This window comes from Tursiops truncatus, chromosome 1, assembly GCF_011762595.2.
Source record: "Tursiops truncatus isolate mTurTru1 chromosome 1, mTurTru1.mat.Y, whole genome shotgun sequence".
In the NCBI taxonomy this organism is placed as follows: domain Eukaryota; kingdom Metazoa; phylum Chordata; class Mammalia; order Artiodactyla; family Delphinidae; genus Tursiops; species Tursiops truncatus.
The window spans coordinates 148943311-148953242 of NC_047034.1; positions in this window are offsets into that span (position 1 = coordinate 148943311).

Consider the following 9932-nt stretch of genomic DNA (forward strand, 5'->3'; position numbering starts at 1 on the left):
TTGGGGGCAAAGCACCCAGAGCTGCTAATGGGATTTACCAAAGTTGGTAAGCCAACTAATGTATGTATCTAATACAGACTAATCCCAAAGCCTAGCCCGTGAACAGTGACACCTGTCAGAGTCCTCTAACAGATGCGCTGAGCTGGACGGACCAGACACGTAAACAAATAATTACAATGCCAGGATGGGGGGCTATAACACAGAGACAGACACAGCATGTGGGAGCTCAGAGCAGGGAGCAGCCGCCCTGGACCAGAGACGGGGCCGCTTGATCTGGGTCTGGAGTGGTGAGTTGGAGTTCCCCAAGATGCTTTCCAGATGGAAAATTGTGTTTCAGAGAACAGAGGCCAGCATGGGTGAAATAAGGAGTGGAGGGTGGACTTGAGGTACAGGAAATGAGGCAAATTGGAGTCAGCTCTTCAACACATATTTATCAATACTTACCACATGCTAGATTATGACACATAAAATATACAAGCCTCTCTCGAAGAGCTTATGCTCAAGGGTCCCAAATCAAGTGCTTTCTGGTGCCAAGAAGGTGGTGTAGATGGACGAAATGGTACAGTGTAAATGATGGTGGCGGGAGGGGAGTGTGTGTCTAATGGGAGCATTCCTGTCCTGTCAAAAGCATTTCTGTTCAAGAGTATGCGTCAGTCGAAAAAACTGATTTGTGGATGCGTTCAGATGATAGATCGGGAATTGGAAGGAAGCCTTACATGTAGAGAGGAGTTTGAGCCTGACCCTGTAGATGGACCTAAAACCCACGGGAGGTTCCTGCCATGAAAAGACATTTGTCAGAGGGGCCTCCCAGAGATGCTCTCACACTGTGGTCACTGGACAAAAAGGGGCTGCGTTCCTGTTACCCAAGACCCTGACGACAGGGACAACTTCTGCTTTGCCCCATCACAACCGCTTCCTGGCAAGGGCCACTGTGTCCTCACGTGAACCTTCATCTTCAGTCCCTCCTCCTACCCCTGCCGAAAATCCTCCTTTTTCTTCCCACATCATGCACAGAAAAACTGACTAGGTTGAGTCCTCCCACATTTCTCTCTCTGACCCAAGGCCCTCACAAAAGGACACACACACACACACACACACACACACACCCCTCTGTAAGGCCAGGGGCTTAGACTAGTTGACCCGGGAATGATTCTCTGTGTGTTCCACCTCACGGAAATGTCAGAAGGGCCTGAAAGATGAAAATGCCTGAGTTGCCGTCCTGGTTCCCCTGAAGTTCCTTGGGGAGACTGGGGGCTAGATTGACATCCAGGCAAAAGCCGGGAGCCTGAGCCTGGGCTTCAGATGCAGCTCTGCCGGTGTCCAGGGAAGGAGGGCAGCGTGGCCAGGTACCCAGCACAGCCTTTCCCCTCCCTGACACACATGCAGACCCCAGATGCTTGGCGGTGGAGCCTGGGAGCTGCGCTGGGCACATATTGGCAACCCTCACCAGCCGCAGCCTCCCTCCTGGACCCTCATTAAATTATTCCGCCCCACTGGTCCCAGGCTCAGACTGCCTTTGATGTGCACCGTTCAGCTTCTGAGGCCAAGGCCAGACCCCTCACACCAGGCCAGGCTAATGGGCTCTGACAGCTTCCCTGGGGCCCCAGGAGGGCAGGACACCAAGGCCCACTCTCATGCCCACAGGACACATGCTCAGACCCATGGGCAGCCAGAGATTCCCACACTTACATGCAAGTGTGAGATTCTCTCACACACACGCACACACACGCACACTCACCGAGTCCTAGTGGGACTGGCCCTGTGGCACAGACATGTCCGCCCTGGCACACTCAAGCACACAGCCCTCGTGCACTCCTGTGGTCTCCACGCTCACCACGCGGCACGGCTCTCACGTGAGGCTCCCGTGCCTTCTTGCTTGCCCCTTGTCGGCCTTCTCACTGACCTCCTCACCTTCCTCAACTTTCAGAGGTCATAACATTGTGACTGCGAACCCAGACAGCCTGGCTTCAGTTCTTAGGGATCCCATCTACAAGCTGTGTGACTGTGGGCAAGTTACTAACCTCTCTGGGACTCCATTTCCTTTCCTGTCAAAGGGGAATGATAATGGTGTCTTCCTAGGGTTCTTGTGTGGCTTAAAATAGGTTCTGTACTTAACCGCTTCAACAGTGCCTGGCACATAATAACTCAACAAACAGCTCTTGCCTCTGGCCTCTTCCCTTTCATATCCTTTGCCTCAGCCATAACAAAACCATGAAGTTTCCTAAACCTGCTGAGCTGCTACATGCTTCTGACCCTTTACCTAGGGTGTTCCTTCTATTGGAAACACCTCTGCCCCATTTCTCTCCCTGCATCTACCTGGTGAGCTCCTACTCAACTGTTAAAACCCTACGCCGGGGGCTCTGCCCTCCACCAGCAGAACTGATCTCTGACTCTTTTGCAACCCACCCCTGCCCTGAATGGCCCATTTCCTAGACTGCGAGACCCTTGAGAACATGGGGCCTGATGAAATTCATCTCTTCAATCCTGTTCCCGGCACTGGACAAGGATTAACACGAGCATCAGTGATACGTGAAGGAGAAAATTGTGCTACATCATAATGAGAGCGTAAGAGGCCCTCGTGCAACTGATTATGAAAGATTATGGAAACTCTGTAGCCTAAAGGCCTGATGGAAGCAATCATAACATCCCTGTAATGACAGCTGACTTTACAGAATGGGAAATTCGGGCAAGCTCAGCATTAAGGGCTTTCTGCTTAACGCTTCAGTAATGCTGTGAGGCTGTGCTGGTGATGCATCTATCGCTTGGGGGAATGAATGAGGGAAGCATGTGGATGCTTCTAATGGAATACTATGCAGGAGCAAGAAGGAACAGAGCAATCTACGTAGAGGAACCTGGACAGACCTCAAAATCACGGTGTTGAGTAAGAAAATTAGGGACCAGAAAGATTTACTGCACAGGACTATTTTTTTGTGTGTGGTACACGGGCCTCTCACTGTTGTGGCCTCTCCTGTTGCGGAGCACAGGCTCCGGACACACAGGCTCAGCGGCCATGGCTCACGGGCCCAGCCGCTCCACGGCATGTGGGATCCTCCCGGACCGGGGCACGAACCCGTGTCCCCCGCATCGGCAGGCGGACTCTCAACCACTGCGTCACCAGGGAAGCCCCACAGTACTATTTTTGTAAATGAACCCCCCAAATGCATATTTTATAAAGATAAACACATTTTAAGGACATAGTTTTAAAAAATACATATTGGAGTGGATTCCTGGATTGGGGAAGGGTGTAAGGAATAGGAACGGAAATCTGGGAAGAGGGGACAAATTAAACTGGCACAGAGGACTCAACTCTGTGCATCTGAAGGCCAATGAAACGGGGGAAAAAAAGTTAGATCCATGGGAGTGTGTCATTTTTGTCTCTTTTACAGCTGAGAAAATAAACTATTCATACAGTTGATTTTTTTTTCCTCCGCCCTTTTATTTAGCTGTTGATTTTATGGTACCTAAATAGCATCACTGTCGACAGTTTTCCTCAATGTAAAGTTTGATTTTCATGTAATGCTTTCTCTCCCTCCCTCTCCCTCTCAATCCCCCTCTTCCTCTCTTGCTCTCACTCTCAGAATCATTCACTGAAGCCCTGATTGAAGCCTGAACTAGATTCTCTCTGAGACAAAGGCAGACCCCACGACCTCCATGTCCTGTAGAGAAATGAATGAATGAATGAGTGAATGAATGAATGAGCGAATGAGGAAGTGAAGGAAGAGAAACAGAGAGGGAAGTAGGGATGAAGGAATGAGAAAAGATTCCTCAGAAGCCTCAGCATGGGAGGACTCTCCTAGACTATTCTCTTCCTTTCTCCACCCCATCCTGGGCATGAGCTGGGGCTGGGGCAGGGGGGGAGGAGGGCAAAGGGCTAGAAACTAGATGGCTGATCTCCTCAAACGCCCCCATCACAAGGAAGAGGAGTTGCTTCCAGGAGGCAGCCGGCGCTGGCACAAGATCCTGGAGCCGCAGGCTAGCATCCATCGCTCTAGGGATCCAAAATCCCACATGACATGAGCCCCCTGCTCCGGGAGGGACCCTGGGACTGGCTCTTATACTAACAACAAGGACAGTAACAACTAACGTCTTCACCTGTTTACTCCTTTTCCATTCTCTTATCAAGCATGCGCATTCAGGATTATCTCCATTCTGCTGGTGAGAAAACTGAGACCCCGAGAACTTAAGGGTCGCTTAAAGTGACTCAACTCTCAGTATAGTAAGAGCAAGCACTTTCTGAATGCCCGCTCCATGCCAGCATCTCAAGCACTTTGTTAAGCCGTAACTCATCTGATCTCACCGCAGCCTATGAGCTGCACGGTCATTGCCCCCATCTCACAAACGGTGAGCCAAGATGCAGAGAGGGCAAGTGACTGTCCCAAAGTCACACAGTGACTGCGTGGGGGACCTGGAAATTGAGGTTAGACGGTCTGGTTCCAGGGCTTCCTCTCCTCCCTCCCAGGCTGTGCTGCCTTTTGTACAGCAGAGCTGGGATTTGAACGCAGGGTAAACCAGCCATGTGGAGTGGGTGAGGGGGTGGGGGGTAGGGTAACTAGATTCCTTGACACCTGGGGACCCAGTCAAATGAGGGCCCACTGGGAATGAGGTCAAGGACACCCTGCTGGGGCCCCCGATTCTGCCCACAGCCTCCCCAAGGGCCCCTAAGCCCAGGGAGATGGGAGAGGCGATCTCCCTCCCCCTTTCCCAGCCAGAGCTGAGTGAGCTAATCCCAGGAGAAGACACATTAGTCCAGGAGAATCAGCCCCAGCCTGCTCTGCTGAGTCAGCAGGAAGTAGAGCCCTTGTTCTGCCAGCTACGTGAGTCCCTGCACGGCCACCACGGCTGCCTGCCCGCCTGTCTGGTGCGGCCCCCACCACGGGCATGCCCTCATGTGCCTGTTTCCTGCTGACCTGCCCACTAGAGTACTCTCCGGCTCAGCAATCCTGGGCCTCCCTCCCTGCCCACTTTTCTAGCAACAGACTTGTTTCCCCGCTCCATCCCCACTGGCCCCAAAAGACAGCCAACTAATCTGGCACAGACAGCTAATCCTCGCCAGAACTGCAGCAAGTGGGACGGAGGGCTTTGGGGGAATGTACTGAGCCTTTTCCCCACATCCTGCACACGGTCAGCTCCAGAGAGGAGAGCTGCAGGCAGCACATGTAATCTAGGGGTCATTGCCAGAAGTGATACCACTCTCAGTGTAATCACAGCCAACGTGGTCATCATCCCTGTCTCCACTAACACCCTCCCTATTACTGCCACTATCACTGGGACCACCATCATCATCACCACAGCTGTCAGCCTGACAGCAAGGCTACTGTTAAGTTCACCACTGACGCCAGCACCCGTACCACCACCGCTTACTTCCATCAGTTAGTTCTACCAACTAAGACAGGCAGGTGTCACTAACACCATCAAAAACAGTACTGCCACTAGCACTGGCACCAATACCGCTACCATCATCACCAACACAAGGCATCAGTAAAATCATTTTGACCAACACCTCCACCATTCTTATACCAACCCCACTGTCACTGTCACCACCATCCAAGACAATTGTCATTTTGCCACCAAAACTATGACCACCATTTGCAACACTGACACCACCCTCGCCTTTACCGCTATCACCACTACCGACGTCATTACGACCACCACCATCACTATCACTCTTACCACTACCATAATCAATACCACCCTCATGGGCTTCCCTGGCGGTCCAGTAGTTAAGACTCTGTGCTTCCACTGCAGGGGGCATGGGTTCAATCCCTAGTCGAGGAACTAAGATCCTGCATGCTGCAAGGCCGAAAAATAAATAAATAAATAAATACCACCATCACTGTCACCTTAACCACCACCACCATTATGGCTTCCATCATCACCATAACTGTACTCAGCACCTCTAAACTGGACACCACCAACGCCAACACCACCATCATCATCATTGCCACCATAACCGTAAACAATACCAGTGTCACCATAACTTTAATCAACACCACTAAAAATGGTACTACCAACATCTATACCATCATCACTATAATCTCCACAGAGCTGTCAGCAATACCTTCCCCAATATGAACACTCCATCATCCCCGAACTGTCACCACCACCACCTCTCTATTAGGATGAGAAACATTTGCTCTGCACCTGAGCCTGTTTCTATGCCAGGCAGAATGTGAAAAAAACAGTTGGAGGAAAGCAAAGTTCTTCTTATTGTTCTGACTATATAATTATATGCCCACTCACTTCCCATTAATGTCCTCCTCTGAACAGACTTGATTGTTTGCTAAATTGGTCCGTTTAGCGATTCACAGAGGAACAGCCATGCATGCCTGAAAAACACAGGAGTGATTACAGGAGTAACCCCCTACTGTCTGTGACATCAAGAAGTCCAGCTCCTAGCATCACACACCCTTTTCCCTCCATACCTCTCTCAGACATTCTGGGGCTCTGTAGATAGAGAGCCCCAAGTCTCCAAGGTAGACTTAATCCCTTCGCTTCCCCAACTTCTGTTCTGCTCCTCTAGAGCAGAACAGAATGTTGGAAGAGTGTTAGTCTGAGAGCCCTAGATCCCAGCCTCAGTTCCACCTCTAACTCTGTGTGGCCTCAGCAAACTCACTCCCTTTTCTCTGCCCCAGTTTCCTCACCTGTGAAAGAATGACCTTCAACTCTGGTTCCTGAAAGGTTTTTTGAGCTGAGACACTTCCAGGACAAATTTGAGCCCTTTTTCCAGAAGGTCCCTTCAAATGAGAAAACACAGACTGTCTGTCAAGTCATCTATTGATTCCCCCAGTAGACTCCCCTGGCCAACATGTCCCAGGATCTCCAGAGAGGCATCCTCAAGCCCTGAGATGCTGCTGCCTAGGCAGTGTGGGGTGTGAAGAGTTAAACGGTCAGGGCTGTGCGTGAGCAAGCGTCTCAGATGAAAGGCTGGTCCCCGAGAACGCCATGAGGCTGTTGTGGTTGGCAGGCTGGGGCAATGGGGCCAGGCTAGGTCCCGAAGGAAACCCCCTCCTGGTCTCACCAGAACAAAGTGGTGTTTTACGAAAACGCCATTGTTCTTGGGCAAGTCTTTCTCATCTCAACATAAACCAGGAAGCAGTGCTTCCTTTCCTTGGGCGAGACCCCAAGGTCCCCCCACCGGTAGGAGTGGGGGGAGAAGAACAGAGTTTTTCCTGCCTGCAATGATCTACCACAAAGCCCCTGCCCAGCTATCTCCAAGGCTCCCCGAGGCTGGTATGTGTGTATGAGCGTGCGGGGCATGGGCGCATGTGCGTGTATGATGGGGTGAGGAGTGCAGAAGCAGAGAGGCACCTAGCCCAGTATCTTGCCTCCAAAGAGAACTCTGTAGCAGGAGCCAGACTATGAAAGAGGTGTCCCTGCCCATCCATCTCCCCACACCCCTGTGCCACTGAGGCTTTCTTCTGTGCCCACCAACATGGCAATCTTGTTTCTGCCTGTGGCCTTTGCACATGCTGTTCCCTCTGCCTGGAACTCTCTGCCCTTCACACACTTGCTCCTTCTCATCACTTTGGTCTCTATTCTAACATCAGTGAATGCATAACTGTTGAATTACTAGCTCAGTGTCTGCCTTTCCTGACTCCATGAGGTCAAGGATGAAGAATTACATCCATCTTGCTCGTTGCTGCATCCCCAGCGCCTGGCACAGGATAACCCCTGTGTGTGTGTGTGTGTGTGTGTCCCCACCTCCACTGCACCACTCAGCCCCATATAGAAAACAGGTTACAGCAGTCTCTCAGGCAAGGAAACCATTTCCCTTCTCAAGCTGGAAAATCAGAAGCTTTCAGCCCTTGGAGAGCAAGCATCCTGGCCAAAGACTCCACTTTCTTGAAGGGGAAACTGAAGCTTAGAGCCTGGAAGGTCCTGGCCAGAGGCCCATGGTTGGTCAGTGGAATTCCTGAGCTAGGCTCCAGGTCTCCTGATGCCAAAGTTACCAGACAGGACCTATCACCTGCTTCCCAAGCTTGGCCACATCCTGGTGCTAATTCTCTCACCTCTTCAGATACAAGACCTGGCTCCTGCCACAGTTGAACTGTGCCCAACCTGCTTTCCCCACCTCCCTGAGAACTGACTTACTGAAGGCCCAAAGAAAGAAATCCCTCCATGGGGCTCGGAAACTTCCTCCTCACCACCATCACCCCCGAACTTTCCATCTCTCACGTTTAGCAAGGGACAGGTGAGGGCTTCCCTGGTGGCACAGTGGTTAAGAATCCATCTGCCAATGCAGGGGATACAGGTTCAAGCCCTGGTCTGAGAAGATCCCACATGTCGCGGAGCAACTAAACCCGTGCACCACAACTACTGAGCCTGCGCTCTAGAGCCCGCGAGCCACAACTACTGACACCCGCACGCCTAGAGCCCACGCTCTGCAGCAAGAGAAGCCACCGCAATGAGAAGCCTATGCATCGCCGCAACTAGAGAAAGCCCACGCACAGCAACGAAGACCCAACACAGCCAAAAATAAACAAATAAAATAAATAAATAAATAAAGAGGGAGAGGGGTGAATCACCCTCTGGGCCTCCCTAGTGGCCAAGGAAGCAGGGTTCCGGCTTTAAACTTCCGTTTAGAAGTTCCCTTTAAACTTCATTTTTTCTTTCTTGCAATTAATATTTCTGCTTTTGTTTCTATAGCTTTTGCTTGAATCAGCAAGGCTCATTCACTTAAATCTTTGTGGATAAATAGAGAAGGAGTGTTAATACCTCCTTGAAGGAGTTGATGGGAAGATGAAATGGGATGCTGTCCCTAGCACAAGTAGATGCTTGATTAATACCAGATCCTTTCAGCAGTCTAAAGAGCTATGTAAAGGCAAAGAGTTACTTTGTAGGCAAGGAGTATTTACAGATTGTTCCTTTTAAAAATGTGTGTTTAGGCCTTCTGAGGAAAGGAGGCAAAGTCCCTTTTAAGAAGTATTCCCTGAGTGGGCTAGGCTGGGAATGGTTAGCTTTTTTCTATTCTTTGCAAAATAATGTATACTCCCAGGTAGGACGTGAAAGCAAGCGAACGAAGTGGAGATGAACAGGTGAACAGAGTTGATACTCATACCAGTTCCCAAAGAGACAAAGAAACAGAGGAGGGAGCTTGCTGTGTTCATTCCATTCCTTTGAGGCTCCTACATTTATCTCTTAACCCAGGCTGGTGGAGAGGACACAAACAGATGTATTTTGTGCCTCCAGGCAAGAGCAAGATAGGGAACAGATAAAATTCCACCCAAAGAAATTAAGATAAGCAGCTAGTAAGGGATTTAACCCCCCTGGGGTGGGAAAGAGAGAGAGGAGAAGAGGCCTCTCCCAGCTCAAGTGCCTCTCAGAAAACCAAACAAAGAACTCATTGCCCTGATTTCTCACCCTGGGAAGGGAGAGCAGTTAGATTCCAGCCCTGGAACAAGAAGGGGTTAATAACCCTAGAATTTCACATAGAGATGCAGCCTAACCTGGACTGTGGCTATGCGTTTGCGGCCACAAGCTGAAGGGTGCTTGTGATTCTTTCAAGTCAAATTAAAACTAGTGGTGCATCTCTTTAGGCTGTGCTGATGGAAAATTCCAGTTCCATGACGAGTGGGAAGGTCTTCCCTGTTCTAAGGATGCACAAGAGTCTGGAAGGCTTAGGTTGTGTCCAGAAAACCAGGGAACGACCCTTGGAGCTCCTCGTCGCCCAAAGTGTGGTCTGAGGGCCAGCCACATCAGAGTCCATGGGAACCTGTTAGAAATGCAGAATCTCAGGATCCACTTCAGAGAATCAGAATCTGTGTTATATCGAGATTCCCAGGTGATTCACAGGCACATTAATATTTGAAAAACCCTGTAGACCACCCCCACATACCCCTCGACGGCTGACAGCACTGTGGCTTTGGTGGATGGAAGGAGCGTGGATGCCTGGGGTTCGGCCTCCCTAAGGGAGTCACACAGCAGACACTACC